Here is a 7,907-nt window from a genome sequence, read left to right as displayed (position 1 = left end):
CTCCACTGCACTCCCAGGCCACAGCAGAGAGCTGGCCTGGAAGAGGGGCAACCAGGACAGAATCCGGCGCCCCGACCGGGACTAGAACCTGGTGTGCCAGTGCCACTAGGCGGAGGATTTAGCCTAGTGAGCCGCGGCGCCGGCCTGCTGATCACTTTTAACTGGCTGACAGGGATCTGGTATTTTTGAAAAGATGTGAGAGTTACCATGAAGGAGAGTAAGATTCTCTGAAGAAAAATCTAGAGCAATATGCATGTTCACCAGTCCGGCAGGATGATCCAATGCTGACTGGAGTTGAACTCAAGTGGGATCTGTGTCATGTTGGAGTTGCTATCTGAGTCCAAATGGAGTTGCTATCCAAGTCACGGCACCAAAATGTTACAGCAAAATGGCAGCAGAGAGAATATTATTACCTCGGTTCTTTATCCCACATGGAAGAATTTCCAAGCAGGCAAGCAGAGAGATTTAAAAGCAAGATTTATTAGAGTCAGAGACCTCCAGACAGAGCAGCATGCAAGGGGCTTCCAAGAGAGGAAAAAAAAACCTTAATTGCTTTTTTTTTTTTTTTTTTTTTTTTTTTTTTTTTTTTGACAGGCAGAGTGGACAGTGAGAGAGAGAGACAGAGAGAAAGGTCTTCCTTTTGCCGTTGGTTCACCCTCCAATGGCCGCCGCGGCCGGCGCGCTGCGGCCGGCGCACCGCGCTGATCCGATGGCAGGAGCCAGGAGCCAGGTGCTTTTCCTGGTCTCCCATGGGGTGCAGGGCCCAAGCACCTGGGCCATCCTCCACTGCACTCCCGGGCCACAGCAGAGAGCTGGCCTGGAAGAGGGGCAACCGGGACAGAATCCAGCGCCCCGACCGGGACTAGAACCCGGTGTGCCGGCGCCGCTAGGCGGAGGATTAGCCTAGTGAGCCGCGGCGCCGGCCAACCTTAATTGCTTTTTAAAATCACTGACCAGGAAGAACCAGGCTATAAATGTCACCAATAATTTCAAACAACTATTTAACATGTTTATATAAACATAAATCCGTCAATTTGACTCTAGGATGCTTTGCTACTCCCTTTTAGCAATATCCAATGATTGATAAATGAAGAAGGCAAAATGAACAGAACAAGTTAAGCAAGAATCCCAGAGTCCATACTTGATAACCACTGTGGCTCGGTTACTTGTCTGCTGTAGATACTGCTGCACAACCACTGCAACAGGAAACTGCACAAATAAGCAGAATAATCTGGCTTCTGACCTCCTCCCACCTTTTATTCTCCTACCATCGCCTTCCTTGAGAACCTAGCAAGGAGCCATCTGGCAATACAAGCTGGGGCCTTCAGCTTTAGCAATAGGATTACAAGTAGGAAAAATATCTCCAGAACCTAGATGACACTGGTCCTATCTGACAAGTGGTAATTGTAATCTGCAGGGTTGTTTTATTTTCTAGACATGTGGCAGCTATTTTTGTGACCTGAAAAAGAATTTTAAAAAGTTGAGGGCAGTGCTGGGGCACAGCAGGTTAAAGCCCTGGTCCACAGTGCCAGCATCCCATATGGGCATCAGTTAGAGACCTGGCTGCTCCATTTCCAATCCAGCTCTCTGCTATGGCCTGGGAAAGCAGTAGAAGATGGCCCAAGTGCTTGGGCCCCTGCACCCATGGAAGAAGCTCCTGGATCCTAGCTTTAGGTCAGTGCAGCCATGGCCATTGTGGCCAACTGGGGAATGAACCAGCAGATGAAAGACCTTTCTCTCTCTCTCTGCCTCTGCCTCTCTGTAACTCTGTCTTTCAAATAAATAAATAAATCTCTTTGTAAAATCCAATTGAAAATTTATCCCAGTAAAAAATAAGAATGGGAATAAGAGAGGGAGAAGATGTACTGTTAGGCACACGTTCCCTTGGACTTATCCTAAGAGTAAAGCTAAAAACTTGGCATGGGACTCCAAATCCCATTCAGTTGGGTGGTACTAATGCCATTTTATTAGTTAAAATGATCATTTTAAGAGTGTAACTGGTGGCCAGCGCCGCGGCTCACTAGGCTAAATCCTCCGCCTTGCAGCGCCGGCACACCGGGTTCTAGTCCCGGTCGGGGCGCTGGATTCTGTCCCGGTTGCCCCTCTTCCAGGCCAGCTCTCTGCTGTGGCCAGGGAGTGCAGTGGAGGATGGCCCAAGTGCTTGGGCCCTGCACCCGCATGGGAGACCAGGATAAGTACCTGGCTCCTGCCATTGGATCAGCACGGTGCGCCGGCCGCAGATCGCCGGCCGCGGCGGCCACTGGAGAGTGAACCAACGGCAAAGGAAGACCTTTCTCTCTGTCTCTCTCTCTCACTGTCCACTCTGCCTGTCAAAAAAAAAAGAGTGTAACTGATCATATAGATAGGAATAAGTGTCAAAGGGATCCCGTAAATAAGACCAAGTGTCCGCTAATAACAATAGATAGAATTAAAAAGGAGAGAATGATCCAACATGGGAAGCAGGCCACACAACAGACTCATAGAACGACAAATGCCCTAAACAGCACTCTGGCTTCACAAATGCCCTTAAGGCACTTGGATCTGGCTAAAAAGCCCATGAGAGCATTTCAAACATGGAAAGCCAAGACATTGTGGCAAAAAATGACCTAAATGAAAGATCTCTGTGAGTGAGATCCCAGTGGAAAAAAAGGGGCCATCAAGAAGCAGGTACCTTTCTCTGAAGGGAGAAGAGAACTCCACTTTGCTTATGGCCCTGTCTAAATAAAGACAGAGTCTGTGGACTCAAAAGCCTTCCACAGCTTAGGTAGCTCATGACAAGAGCCTCAGGTGATTATTGACTTCATAAATAAGAGTGCCAACTGTTAAATCAACAACAGGAGTCACTGTGCACTTATTCCCCGTGTAGGACCTCTGTCCTTAATGAGCTACACTATGAGAATTAACTAAAACTTGTCTTCAAACAGTACTTTATACTTTGTGTGTCTGTTTGGGTGCAAACTGTTGAAATCTTTGCTTAGTATAGAGTTGGTCTTCTGTATATAAAGATAATTAAAAATGAATCTTAATGAAGAATGGGATGGGAGAGAGAATAGGGGATAGGATGGGAGTGGGGATGGGAGGGCAAGTATGGAGGGAAGAACCACTATATTCCTAAAGCTGTACCTATGAAATTTATATTTATTAAATATAAGCTTTCTAAAAATGAGTTCATATTACATACGTCTCCTCTCACAAACGAGTCAGCAGAAGAAGGTAAACAATTGTGATGAGTATTTCTGTGTGTGAGGAGAAGAAACATTCTTTCCTGGTTGGTGCAGACTCACCACGGAGGCTACATCTTCTGTCCAGTCCTGTTCTAGAAACAGAGGATAGAACATGTTCCTCAGTGTGTATGATCTCAGTGAGGATTTTCACTGTTCCTCTTGGCTCAATGCAGGCACTAGTCACTATGTGTGTGCACATCTAACCCAGGACAGCCACACTTTTGGAGACTCTTAACAGGGCCGGTGTGGTGAGGTAAGGTATGGACTGAGAACTGAGAAACACAGACATGAATTCTCAGCACCAGGCTGGTTTAAAGCAAGTGAGGCCTCTGTCTCAGGAGAAAACTTGTTGACTTGGACTTACAGGCAACTCAGTGTCCACCAGGATGCCTCCAAGCCAGAGGCCTTTCCAAGTTCCTCTCCAGGGTAAGCAGCTCTCTACCATCTTCTGGGACTTGAAAATCTTACAGAGAATGAGATTCACCACTATGATATGACTGAGCTAAAATTCCCAACAACCCAAATAGATGTGGGTAGAATCCTATTTATATAAGGAATAAAATAAAGGAAATATATTTTATGCCAACATGAAAAAGATATATATCAGAAATTTATTATTAAGAAAAAAGTACAGTGTACATTCATCAAGTTTAATAATCCCCGGAGTGGCTCCAAGATGGCAGAATAGGGAGGGAGCTCACTGATAGACTAAATTGATCTGTATATAAAGATAATTGAAAATAAATCTTGATGAGAATGGGATGGGAGAGGGAGTGGGAGATGGGAGGGTTGTGGGTGGGAGGGAGGTTATGGGGGAAAAAGCCGCTATAATCCAAAAGTTCTACTTTGGAAATTTATATTTATTAAATAAAAGTTTAAAATTAAATAAATAAATCTTTAAAAAAAAAAAAAAAGGAATGAGGCCAGTGCAGTGGCTCACTTGGCTAATCCTCCGACTGAGGCACTGGCACCCGGGTTCTAGTCCCGGTTGGGGTGCTGGATTCTGTCCCGGTTGCTCCTCTTCCAGTCCAGCTCTCTGCTGTGGCCCTGGAGTGCAGTGGAGGATGGCCCAAGTGCTTGGGCCCTGAACCTGCATGGGAGACCAGGAAGAAGCACCTGGCTCCTGGCTTCAGAGCAGTGCAGCTCACCAGCCGTAGCGGCAATTTGAGGGGTGAACCAACAGAAGAAAGAAACTCTCTGTCTCTATCTCACTGTCTAACTCTGCCTGTCACAAAAAAAAAAAAAAAAAAAAAAAAAAAAAAAAAAAAAAAAGAATGATGCAACAAAAAATCCCAACTTCAAACAACTCATTTATGAGTACATAAAAAGGAACTTACATCTCTGGCTCTCATATTCATTTTTAACACATAAGCCATGCTTGTTTTTCTTCTTTTTACCCACTTAACTTTATCCCTAATTAAACTTGGCTGGCATTTATATCCTATGTGGCTGTGCCTTTCCTCTCTTGACCTCACGTGACCACTTCCCTTAACTTGCATGACACTGGAAATTGACCTTCTTGCTCAGGCTCCTGTGCTTTCTATCCCTCTGCCCAGATCACTCCTCCCATATCTGCCCCGTATGTCATTGTCCCTTATCCAAGTCTCAGGTAAATGCGCCTGTTCTTGTAGGGCTGCACACTAGAGACTCCACATTACCACTCAGCTTATCACTTTAGGCTGTTTTTGTGATTGTACTGTTGTTCTTGTAGGATTCTGATGTGTTTGGTTTATTTTAAGTTTGTTCGTTTGCTCCCTCTTTAGAAAGTGAGCTCTAAAAGAGCTAAGATCAGAATGTATTTGTTCATACACTAAATTTGTAGCACAAATTCTAGATCAGAGTGCAGGGGATGCTCTTCACTGAAGAAAACATGGATCGTTCATGACTGGGTGATTGCATGGATGCAACTTCCATCTAAATTAATCATTTATTCTTTACTATCTCATTGTAGATCACATTGTGGTAGCTGTAATTACAGCATCTATCAACTCTACTACAACACTTATGGTTCCACTTATTCCTTTTACTAAGAAGCAACAGTCATCTGAGACACACTGGCAATGTAACCCATCCAAAATGATCCCATGAGCATACATTGCTCCCAGGATACAGACCACACATCCTGAAACACAAACCTCATCATCAGTCACTGTGTAGTACCTCCTGCTCTAAGGACTTAATCAGTCTAGGGATTCACAGCAGCCTTTGAAGATGTGTAGGAAAGTTGCAAATCCCCAAACATGAAAGAAGCACACACATTCAACGATCTATATCAGAGTCAATTTCTGAAGAATTAACATGGTGAGGCAGTTACTGTAAAAATATAAAAAGCTTTCAGTGATGACTGGATATTAACAATTTTTGTACAAAACAAAAATCTCCTTTTGAAATCATTGTCTAATATTGGGGGAAGTTACCTTCCAGAAATATTACAGAATTTCTTGTAGCTCCATAATGTTTAATACAAAGTATACACACATGAGGTACGGTATGCACCTCAGGAAGATGGAGCAGAAGAAGAACAAGGCACACAAGAAGAGAGGCAGAACAGACAATCACAGCAAATACAAAAGCAGTGAAGAGATCTAAGCTCCCACTGCTGGGTTTGATCAGAATGGAAGCACTCTCAGAGACATTTCACCTAAAACCTCATGTCATCACTGAAGACTCCAATGGTCTGTTCATGAAAAATCACTCCTTTCCCGAGAGGATGGAGGGAATGAGACTTTCTCTAGCTCACCAGAACTATACATTAGGAGAGGGAAGGTTCACATCAACTTTCCTTACATTTCATCTCACAACCTAAGGAATAGTGGTCTACAAACCTGGAGGGCTAGAGTTAGCAGGAAGATGTTGTAATTGATATGGAAGAACAAATTACTCACACCCTGGAGAACAGATTCCAGGGTGGGGCAAGAATCCAAGTTGACACCCAAGCTGGACATGGTTGATTTCCTCTATTGTCAGCAGAGGAAAAGGTGTGATCCCACTTGCTGGTGTAATCAAAACCTCACCTCCTCTCTTCCAAGGTGATCAGTGACGAGGCTTAGCACACATGCTGGCACATGAGCTACACAAAGCATAAGTGTGTGGTCATCAGTGTGAACAAGAAACCCTGTGCAATGACCCACTTCAGGCCATTGGGGAGTTCTGAGCCTCTGACACTAGAGATAATGATTGCTCAGAGACCCAGCTACACTCTGCTCCCTATCACGCCATCACAGAATTCCCACAGCCACAGTGCACAAGGCTCCCACAATCAGGGGTGTAGAGGATCCTCTCAGCCCCAAGCATGTCCTCTCCATGGAGACAGCAAAGACATTACCAGCACCAGCTACCAGTGGCTATTCTGTCTTGGCAGTTTGAACCTTGTAGTCTGTAATAGGTTGAGAGGATGGGGGGCACCTCAAAACCTATGTATGGCCCCCACCCCTGTAAACACTTCTGGTCAAAATCAAGGCCCATGGGGAATGCAGATTTCTCCCTCTGATAAAAATCCCCTGGTCACAAGAGCTGTCACAGCCTGTGCTGTTAAAACGGTGCTTTCTCCCACCAGTTGTCAGGTGCTCTTGTGGGGTAATGGGAAGAGAGAAATCTGTTTTTCTTTCACCATATTAGGTGTGTATCCTGCTACCTCTATGGTTCCAGGTCGCACTCAAAGATAGTGTGGTCCACAAGGCTCTCCTTCAGACAGGATCACTAGGGGCACAGGCTGCCACTGTCTGCCCTCAGCTCACTCTCCAAAGATGGCAACTCCTCCAGCTCTTGGCTGCCTGTGTTGTGCTTAGTGTCTCTGCTCATTACTGCACATACACACCTTCCACACTGAAACCTGGTGTCTTTATCCTTCTGTGAATCTTCCTCTGCAAACTTCTCTTAACTCTTGTCTGGGAATGCACTTCTTCTACTTTTATTCTGCTATTTTCCCCTGGTTGAAAGCAGCTTATCTTTTCCCTCTTTGGCCATCTTGGAAACATGATGGAACTATCTAATGAAACAAACTGAATCTAACTTAGTGCACTCCATAGTGACAGACTTAATGCACCACTAACCAGTGACTGCACCACAGTTCTCCTCTTTATCTCCCGCTCTCTGCTCTGCCCTGGTGGAGTTCAGAAATCCCTGATGCTCTATCTCCTGCACTCCTAGGAGAATATCCCTGGGTCTGATTTCAAATTTTCTTGGGCAAGTATAATATCAGCTGTACTTTGGTGTGGCCATTTCACTTCCACTCATATTGGACACAGTCTGCCAAAGGTTTATATTTGCAGCATGCTTGCCATTGGGAGTGGTTAGTAAGTATCTGGCCTAGAAACAGGACAGAGAAGGAATCTGGACTTCTCTGGTTTGTGAACTCTCATTGGAACCCTTATCAAATCCTTTTTGGGGAGGAAAGAAGTCGTGCAGACACATTCTTCTGAATCCTCAGGTATAATTCTTCTTACTGTAATGTTGGTTTGCAGGTGAACTTTTCCCTGGGCTGACTAATGGGTTTTTTTTTTTTTGTTCAAAGGATAATGGCATAAGTAGATGTGCTGACAAAACACGGAGTTTAGAAATTGCACCCTTTTAGAGTGGACACCTGTATCTTCTGTGGAGTATATTCAGATGAATAAGAACCATCTGAATGGCCCTCTGACAGGACAAGTCTATAATGACTGGGGCAACATCCAGAGCCCCATC

Source organism: Oryctolagus cuniculus, chromosome 1 (assembly GCF_051225735.1).
Source record: "Oryctolagus cuniculus isolate XC-2025 breed Fujian yellow rabbit chromosome 1, ASM5122573v1, whole genome shotgun sequence".
Lineage (NCBI taxonomy): Eukaryota > Metazoa > Chordata > Mammalia > Lagomorpha > Leporidae > Oryctolagus > Oryctolagus cuniculus.
This window is presented reverse-complemented; position numbering follows the sequence as displayed.